This window comes from Stegostoma tigrinum, chromosome 33 (genome assembly GCF_030684315.1).
Source record: "Stegostoma tigrinum isolate sSteTig4 chromosome 33, sSteTig4.hap1, whole genome shotgun sequence".
Classification (NCBI taxonomy): domain Eukaryota; kingdom Metazoa; phylum Chordata; class Chondrichthyes; order Orectolobiformes; family Stegostomatidae; genus Stegostoma; species Stegostoma tigrinum.
In genome coordinates, this window is record NC_081386.1 from 35,473,988 (window position 1) to 35,484,877 (window position 10,890).

Consider the following 10,890-nt stretch of genomic DNA (forward strand, 5'->3'; position numbering starts at 1 on the left):
ATCATATGTCCAACCCCCCCCCATCCCTGCCTCCTTGACCTGACACAACCTGTCCATCTTCTCACCCACCTATCCACCCCTCCTACCTCACTGACCCATCCCTAACCTGCCTACCTGCACTCACCTATCACCATCCCACCTACCATCCCCAGTCCCACCCCATCCTCTCTATTTATTTTAGAGCTCCCTTCCTCCTCCCCATTTCTGAAGAAGGGTCCTGACCCAAAACTTCAATTTTCCTGCTCCTCTGATGCTGCTTGGCCTGCTGTGTTCTTCCAGCTCCACCTTGATCTGTCATTGATTGAAATTTTAAAGTTAAAATTTGATTTGATTTACTATTGTCACATGTATCGGGATACAGTGAAATGTATTGTATTGTGTGCTAACTGGGCAACTCATACCTTACATAAGTACATCAGGGCAAAAGAACTGAATGCAGCTTATGGTGTTACAGCTTCAGAGAAGGTGCAGAGAGAGATCAACTCTGATCTATAAGACATCTGTTCATAAGTCTGATAACAGCAGGGAGAAGCTGTTCTTGAATCTGTAGGTAAGTGTTTTCAAGGTTTTGTCTCTTCTGCCTGATGGAAGAGGTGGAAGAGTGTAACCAGAGTGATTAGATTTAGATTCCCTGCAGTGTGGAAACAGGCCCTTCGGCCCAACAAGTCCACACCGCCCCTTGATACATCCCACCCAGACCCAGACCCATCCCCCACACCCCTGAACACTACGGACAATTTAGCATGGCCAATCCACCTAGCCTGCACATCTTTGGACTGTGGGAGGAAACCGGAGCACCGGAGGAAACCCACACAGACACGGGGAGAACGTGCAAACTCCGCACAGACAGTTGCCCGAGGCTGGAATTGAACCCGGGTCCCTGGTGCTGTGAGGCTGCATTGCTAACCACTGAGCCACCGTGTCGCCCCTTGGACGGGTCTTTGATTATGTTGGATTTTTTCCCAAGGCAGCGGGAAGTGTAGATGGAGTCAATGGAAGAAAGGCCTTTTTTTTAATGTTGGACTGGGCTACGTTCAAAAGTCTCTGTAATTCCCTGTGGTCTCGGCAGAGCAGTTGCCATGTCAAGTTGTGATGCATCCAGATAGGATGCTTTTGGTGGTACATCTGTAACGTTGGTAAGAGTCATGGTGGATGTCCTGAATTTCCTTAGCTTCCTAAGGAAGCAGTGGAGTTGATGTGCTTTCTTGACTGCTGTGTCAACGTGGATGGACCAGGATAGTCTTTTTTTGGTGATATTTCCTCCTGAAAAGTGAAGCTCTCGACCATCTTCACCTCAGCACCATTGATACAGACAGGGGCGTGTCCCCCACTCCACTTCCTGAAATCAATGACCAGCTCCTTCATTTTGCTGATGTTGAGGGAGAGATTGTTGTATTTACACCATGGCTCTAAGTCATCTCTCTCCTTCCTTTACTCTGTCTCATTGTTGACTGAGATCCAACCCATTACAGTAGTGTAACCAGCAAATTTGTAATTGGAGTTACAGCAGAAATTGGCCACACAGTGGTGAGTGTATGAGTATAGTAAGGGGCTGGGTACACCGCCTTGCTGGGAATTGGTGTTGAGGATTATTGTGGAGGAGACGTTGTCACCTATCCTTACAGCTTGTCATCTGTGTATCAGGAAGTCAAGGATCCAGTTGTAGAGGTGGGAGCAGAGTCCTAGGGCTTGGAGTTTAGAGAAGAATTTTGTTGGAATTATGGTATTGAAGGCAGAGCTAATGACAATAAATAGTAACAAAAACAAAGTTGCTGGAAAAGCTCAGCAGGTCTATCAGCATCTGTGAAGGAAAAAACAGTTAACGTTTCGGGTCCGGTGACCCTTCCTCAGAACTGATTTTACAGCGTCAGCAGTTCTTTCGGTTTTTGTCAATAAATAAGAGATTGACGTAATGTTCCACGGATGAGTGTAGGGTGATGGAGATGGCGTCTGCTGTGGACCTATTGTAACGTTAGGTGAATTGTAGTGGATCAAACTAATTGGGAGGCTGGAGTTGATGTGCACCATTACTAACCTCTCAACACACTTCATAATGTAGGTTGGATTTCAAACAAAGACGAGACACAATACAGGATGGAGACACAGTGCTTAACAGCATTTAATTACAATTTAGTTACAACTCAATACAGCATAGGAACAGGCCCATCAGCTCACCAAGCCTGCACCAATTCCTGTTCCTTAATTAGACCTGCTATTTATTACCCGTACACTGTTGCTATTTCCTTTATTTGCCTCCCATCCAGGTATCCATAAAGATACACCTTACATGTTGCTAATGAGCCTGCTTCACCACCGCCACTGGCAGTGCATTCCTGGCACACACCACCTTCTTGGGTGAAAGATTTTCCCCACATTTCTTCCCTACATGTTTCCCCTCTCACCCTGATCCTGTGCCCTCTTGTAGTTGACTGTTCCATCTTGGGAAAAAGTTTTTGACTACCCACCCTGTCTTTACCTGTCATAATTTTATAGACCTCTGTCAGGTCAAGTGTATCAATCAGTTTATGCAACCTCTCCTGACTCCTATCCAAACTCTCAAGACTAAATCTTCTCTGTACCTTCTCCAAAGTATCCATGTCCTTTGAGTGGTGTGGCAACTTTTATATTCAGTGCCCTGGCCAAAGAAGACAAGCATACTGTATGCTTTCTTGAACACCTTATCCAGCTGTGTTGCCATTTTCAGACAGCTGTGGACCTGTATAAAGACAACATCAAGACAGTAAAATGAAGCAGCTGGTCATTGATTTCAGGAAGCAGAGTGGCCCAGACAAACCCCATTCTGTATCAGTGATGCTGAGGTGGAGATAGTCGAGAGCAACAAGTTCCTGGGAGTGATGATCACTGACAATCTGTCCTGGACCACGGATGTCAACACAAGAGTCATGAAAGCACAACAACACTCTACTTCCTCAGGATACAAAGGAAATTTAGCACATCCACAAAGGATCTTACAATTTTTTATAGATGCGCCATAATAACCATCTTCTCTGGATGCATCAGAGCATGGTACGGCAACTGCTCTTTCCAAGACCACAAGAAACTACAGACAGTTGTGAACACAGCCCAGACCATTCCAGCTATATTTCTGGCTGCATCGAAAAACAACCAATACAGTCAAAGATCTCTCCTACCCCAGTTGTACTCTCTTCCAACTTTGTCCATTGGGCTGAAAATATAAAAATTTGTGCACATGTACAAACAGATTCAAGAACAGCTGCTTCCCTTCCCACTTTTGAATGTACCTCTCAAATGTTATTGTTGATCTCTCTCTCTGCAACTGTAACATTGTATCCTGCACCTTGTTCTGTTACCCTGATGCACTTGTATGGTATGATCTGCGTGTATAGCACATAAGATAACCCTTTTCATTGTGCCTCAGTGCACGTGACAGTAATAAATCAAATCAAAATATGAAGGATGTCAGAACCACCAGGCGGTAGTCAGGAAGGCACGTTGCTTGATTTTTCTTTGGCACCGGGATGATAATGGTTGTCTTGAAGCAGGAGGGGACTTCAGAACATTGTAAAGAGAGATTGAAGATGTTTGCAAATAGTCCCAGCAGCTGGTCCACAAAGGATCTGAGTGCGTGGCCAGGGACTCCATCCGGGCAACTCTCTTTCTGTGGTTGATCTAATGATTCTTTCTATCCTTGAGAAGTTGAATAATTGAAATGTTATATCAGCTGGATTGAAACACTAAAAATAAATGATAATAAACAAATGTAATGTGCTAAAATACTTAACTGCATTAAAACCAATGTCATAAATACAGTTTAATTTCCCATAACAGCCATTTAACATTTGACAGTGCTGTCAATCAATTCTAGCTTTTGTCAAATTTGATGCTTTAATGGATTAAAATGGTTAAAATAAACAAAAGGCCATCATAGTAGAACAAATTCAAGTACTTTGTAAAATAATGATAGATTTCACAGTCTTCCTGTGTACCACTCCTGAGTTTATCAAACAGCAAGACTTTCTGACCCACTGAACTGTACATTTCCATGCTATATGGTTCTTACACTTGCTACATTTCAGGTGTCGCATGTCAAGCAAGAAAATGTAACACCAAAGATGAAACAAGTTATTTCCTGTTGATTCTTCAGACTTCCACACACTTGACCCCCTTTCAATGGCAGAAATCATGGATTCATTAGTAACTGAAACTCTTCCAATGAACCTCAATACATTCATTCCCCCAGGACTGCTTCTCTTTGGGCCATTAAAGTGAAGGGTAATTCTCAGCCCATCTTCACTGGCGAAAACCTCTAATTGTAATTTAGACCCACATGAACATGAGCAATGCCATCGGAATCCAGCTAGCTGCGATATATTATAACAGTGGATGGGGATTTAGAGTTGCAGGGCATTGGCCCACTGTCTGCAAGGTTCAAAGTCAGCTTTTGCTGATGGGATAAACATTATCAAGGATCCTAAATTCTCAACGTTCCAGCTCCCAGTCCTTGTGCTTTTACAGAACAAACCTTCACAGATTGATACTAAACTAACAATGATTATTCTTGTGTGGGAGCTGCCAACATCACATTGCTGCAAGAGAACACACAGTGTACAAATGTTTTAATCTAACATGGGAAGATTTTCAGCACTTAGTATCTGAAATTGTTGGTCTTATTGAACTTTTCCACAAGGGAGTGCCCATCAGTGATGCAGAAGTTGCACACACAGAACTTGCTGTAGCCTTGACTCCACGTTCTGGTTGTTCTGGTAACTGAGCTGTCATTTTATGAGTTATGCAGAGAACAGAAGTAGGTCTCATAAACAGTGATCTCCATCACATAGAGAATCTGAGGACTCGATAAAGGGCACATTGTTTCAGAAAAAAATGCTTTAAATAAGGTAAATTCATTCTTCGTTTATAAACCACTCCCAAAAAATTATCAAAATACAACTAACTTCAGACAAGAAGAGTCAAAAAGCAAAATACTGTGGATGTTGGAAATCTGAAATAAAAGAGAAATTGCTGGAAATGCTCAGCTAGGTCTGAAAGTTCCTGCTGAGAGTGTAACTATGTTAAAAGACCTTTGGTCCATTCACTTTGTACAAGCACCCAGTGTGTATTAATTACACTCCTTACCATGCTATCTCTATGAAGAAGTGTGAAAGCACAAAAAAAAAGAGAAATTTTGGGCAAAAAACATGAATCTGGGAAATTCCCTTAGATAATTCGTAGGTTGAAGAGTTCTCTCTGGCATTGATAATTCTCTGTAGTAGCTGTACTTTGTGAGACCTGATGGGCTTCCGAGTCAAAAACAAGCCCAGCTTCTTGATGAAATTCACAAGTATCACAAACTCACCAATCTCTGGAAAAATGACCATCTCCTGAATTCAAACCTAGACGCTAGCCTTATACAACAAAAGGTCAACGACCTGAAAAGTTAACTCTGTTTCTCTCCACAGATGCTGCCTTAGTAACATAGTTTTCAGCACTTTCTGTTTCGCTTTTGTATTAATACCGCAACCCATGGTTCTCCCTCATCTACTTAACCTGAACACAATCCAAACTCCTTATTTTGTAAATATCAATCAAGTCATCTGTAAGTCTATATTTTCCTAAAGTGTACTTTAGTCTTAGATTTTCTAGCCTTTCTTCATCATTAAGATATATCAAGCTGGACTTTAAAATTGCAGAGATAGTAGGAACTGCAGATGCTGGAGAATCTGAGATGTACAAGTTGTAGAGCTGGATGAACACAGCAGGCCAAGCAGCAAAATTTTCTGAAGAATGGTCTAGGCCCGAAATGTCAGCCTTCCTGCTCCTCTGACGCTGCTTGGCCTGCTGTGTTCATCCAGCTGTACACCTTGTATATTTAAAATTGCAGCCCCAATTTGCAGCCTTTCAAATGCCTAAATATCTCCCAGTATGTGAGGAGCCCAAATCAGAACAAGCCCCCTTAGTAAGGCCTGGCCACAGATGGAATTGCATGCCTTGTGTTAATGAATTATTGTATAAAAGCACAGTGGTGCCGTAATCTCTGGCTATTGCTTATGAACATTTTGAGATCCAAATATTTAATCACTCAAGCAGTCTTGCTCCGTTTATTTATTGCTTTTTTTCCCAGAAGCATTTGTGATTGTTGAGTTGAGTTTCCACTATGCTTATCCACAAAACGCTGCATTTATCCTAATCTCCCAACAATCAAAATCCACTTGAAACAGACAGAATCTATAGTCCCTATAATCAAACAAATCTTAAATTTGCAGATCATGACCTGCAATGCATACATCTAGATCATTAACAACAGTAGTAAACAGTAATAATCCAACACAATTCCTGAGATAACCCATTGGAAATTCAAATCTAACTATAATTATGTTCAACGAATAACCATCCAGCTAGTCCCTAGCCCAGCTCCACTGAATTACACAAAGTCTTTGATCTTTTACTGTAGGACCAACAATGTGTAAACTCATCCTTCAACATGATGCAGGTTCCATTTCACAGTCATTCTCCCTTTGGGTTTTGTATAAAACTGAAAATCACTTTTGAAACTTTAGTAAGAATGTTTCAACCTGATCATATACAGTAATACCTGCAGTGCCCACTGACTTAAGAGGATCTTGAATGCCATCGTGACATGTGTTCCTTCTTAATGATCATTTGGACCCAAATAAAAGTTTGGAACAGACATCTAGAAGGACCCCAACCCACGCCCCCACCCCGCACCCTGGACTTTGTGGATGACTGCAGGCCAGTGAGACAACAATCCAGAGGGATGTTCTGACGAAGAGTCACTGGACTCACAATGTTAACTCTGTTTTCTTCCCGCAAATGAGGCCACAACTTCCTGAGCAATTTTTGATTTCAGATTTCAAGCATCTGCAGTTCTTGTTGCCTCCTGAACCCCCTCATATTGGGTAACAAAGAATCAGGAATGTGTGATTGCAATGGATCCAGGAAATAAGTATCTGCCCTTCACATATTGCAACAGAAACCACAACCTCTTACACTCAGCTGAAATATGAAATGCAGATTCATCAAGGCTGCAAAAATTACAGGTGGGGCTGTAGCAAATTTGATTCTGCCTCGTAGACAGCTGTCACTGTTTGCCTATTTGGTGATGCCTTGGGATTCCAGGCAGGTGGTGATTGGAACAGGAAAACCAAGTTTCCCCAAAACCACAACATCTTCTGCCTTTTCTCTATAAACAATAAAGGAACCCTTGATTCCCTTAAGATACGTGTGTAGCAAGCATTAACTTGCACAATATTTTGCACACTATCGGACTATTCGGGGAGCAGTAATTCTGGCAGGTCAGGGCACAGTCTAAAGGGAGGGCACTGAATACAGTTGATGGTGTTTTGTAATTGGAACATGCTGATTACCTGGTGAAGTCACTTCTGTTTCTTTAGTTGCAAATTATTGTTAAACTCAAGAAATGTCAGCTTGCAGGCAGAGGAGGGCAATGGTGTACTGCCTACAAACTGAGTCAAGTGATGTCTTTATTTGAGAGAGAGAGCAAGAACTGCAGATGCTGGAGAATCTGAGATAACAAGATGTAGAGCTGGATGAACACAGCAGGCTAAGCAGATGAAGGGTCTAGGCCCAAAACGTCAGCTTTCCTGCTCCTCTGATGCTGCTTGGCCTGCTGTGTTCATCCAGCTCTACACCTCGTTATCTCCTTGTTTGTGTTTGTGTTTGGAAATACCCAGTACATTCAGTGAGACATAGAACATGGAACCAAGAACAATACAGTGCAGAACAGGCCCTTCAACCCTCGATGTTGCGCCAACCTGTGAACTAATCTAAGCCCATCCCCCTACACTATCCCATCATTATCCATATGCTTATGTTTAAATGCCCCTAATGTGGCTGAGTTAACTACATTGGCAGGCAGGGCGTTCCACACCCTTACCACTCTCTGAGTAAAGAACCTGCCTCTGACATCTATCTTAAATCTATCACCCCTCAATTTGTAGCTCTGCCCCCTCGTACAAGCCGACGTCATCATCCTCGGAAAAAGACTCTCACTGTCCACCCTATCTAATCCTCTGATCATTTTGTATGTCTCTATTAAATCCCCTCTTAGCCTCCTTCTCTCCAATATGACAGATGTTGCACTGTTCCAGGAGTTCACTCCACTCTGAACTATGAAACTCAGAAATTTATAATAGAGAAGGAGGCCAACTGATCCATCAAATCTGTGCTTGCTCTTTACCTTATGACAGTATAGAACCTGCAGTACAGAAGAGAGCCTTCACTCACCTCTTCTAGTCTATACTGCCAATAATATGTTAATACATTCGCTGGTCCCACTTTCCTGCAGTAGGCCATAGCCTTAAATGTTATGACACTTCAAGTGCTCATCCAAATACTTAAAGGTTGTGAGGATTCCCACCTCACTTACCCTCCCTGACAGTGCATTCCAGACCCCGACCACCCTGTGTGTGAATAAGTGTTTACTCAAATCCCACTTAAACCTCTCTCCCTTTCTCTTTAAAATTATGTCTCCTTGTTTTGACCCTTCAGCTAAGGGGAACAGCTACTTTCTCTTCATTCTATTAATGCCCCTTATAATCATATTTAACCTCTGTCATGGTCCCCGTCAACCTTCTCTGCTCCTTCTCAACCTAAGCTCACCAGCCTCCCCTTCTAATTAAAGTGCTCCATTCCAAGCAACATCTTGGTAAATCTCCTCTGCACCAACTCCAGTGTAATCACATTCTTCCCACAGTGTGGTGACCCAAACTGCACACAGTGCTCCAGCTGTGGCTGAACCAAACTCCTGTAGAGCTCCAACATGACTTCCCTTCTTATAATCTATACCACAACTATTAAAGACAAGCATCTATATGCCTTAACTACCCTATTACTTGTCCTTCATAGATCTATGCACAAGCACCTCAAGATCCCCCTGTGCCTCTAAGCTTCCTAGTGTCTTATTACTAATTGAGAACTTCCAAAACTTGTTCCTTCTTATAAAGAACATCACCTCAGATATTATCAGGATTCAGTTCCATCTGCGAGTGATCTGCCTATCTGAGCAAAGCATTTATATTTTCCAGTAAACCAAAATCTATTTCTTGTTTGTCAACCACACAACCAATCTTTGTGTCATCCACAAACTTACTTATTATACCACCCATATTCTTTTCTACATCATTATTAGATTCCCTACAGTGTGGAAACAGGCCCTTTGGCCCAACAAGTCCACACCACCCCTTGAGGCATCCCACCCAGACCCATCCCCCGATAACCCACACACCCCTGAACACTACAGGCAATTTAGCCTGGCCAATCCACCTAACCTGCACATCTTTGGATTGTGGGAGGAACCGGAGCACTCAGAGGAAACCCACGCAGACACGGGGAGAACGTGCCAACTCATTATGAATAACAAAAAGGGACCAAGTACTGATCCCTACAGTACACTACTCTAGTCACACATATAGCCTTCTACAACCACCCTCTCTCTCCAGCCACTCAGCTAATTTTGGGTCCATCTTGCCAAGTTACCCTGATCCCATAAGTTTTTAACCTTCTTTATCAGTTTCTCCTTGTCAATGGCTTGCTGAAATCCATATACCTCCTTTTTTATTTAACATAGGATGAGGGGATCACTGTTTAGGCCAGCATTTTTTACCAATCCCACACAGCAATCAAGAGTCAACCACATTTCTATGGATCTGGAGTCATATGTAGGCCAGAACAGATAAGGGTGGCAGCTTCCTTCCCTAAAGGATGTTAGTGAACCAAATAGATTTTTCTGACTAAAAACCAAAATAACTGTGGATGCTGTAAATCAGGAGTGGGTCTGGCAGCATCTGTGAAGAAAAATCAGAGTTAACATTTCAAGTCTGGTCCTTCTTCATGGATGGTGTTCTGAGGAAGGGTCACCAGATCTGAAACAGGAACTCTGATTCTTCTTCACAGATGCTGCCAGACCTGCTGAGCTTTTTCAGCAACTTCTGCTTTTGTTCTAGATTTTACTGACAATTGACAATTAGTTTCGTGGTCATGATTAACTCTTAATTCCAAATTTTTGTTTTGCTGCTCTATCTTCAGCCAAACATTTGGTGACCATCTCGAAAAATTCCATCAGATTTGTTAGGCATTACTTCTATCTAATAAAGCTACACTGACTATCTCTGACCAAACCTTGCCCTTCTAAATAGAAATTTATTTTCTCCAATAGTTCCATACCAGTGCTGTTAGACTCACTGGTCTGTAGTTCCCTAGTTTATCTTGACCACATTCATGTAAACTTAACTTCACTACTCTGATATTTTCTGCTGCCCTTGTCCATAGCCACCCTAAATCCAATTCACCCATTGCCCCTGTGCTCATTGACATGCACTGGTTCCCAGTTAAACAAAGGCTCAATTTTAAAAGTCTCACTCTTGCTTTTAAATCATTCCTTGGTTTCACCCTCTCTATTTCTGCATCTCCACTAACTCCATTCGCTACACGCCTCCATTCTGACTGGTTGAGAATTTTAATTGTTCCACCATTGGGCTCAGAAAACTGAAGGCGTACCATGCTCTGGAATTAATTAACTAAACCACTCCACCCCACAAATGTTCACTCTTCCTTAAAACACCTCCTCCTCCAAGTTTTTCATAATTTATCTATTTTATGTAGTTCATTTTAATGATGTGGAGGTGCCAGTGTTGGACTGGGGTGGACAAAGTCAGAACTCACATGACACCAGGTTGTAGTGCAACAGGTTTATTTCAGAGCTTTCAGAGCACAGCCCCTTCATCAGGTTCAGTGACAGAGCACAGCACACAGACACAGAGTTGACAGGCAGAGTGATCAAAAGATCATACAATTGGTGTGAGTGAAGTGTCAGATGATAAGTCTCTGCAAGTGACCAGGAGTGTTAGATGGTTAGTAAAGTGCTAACAGCTG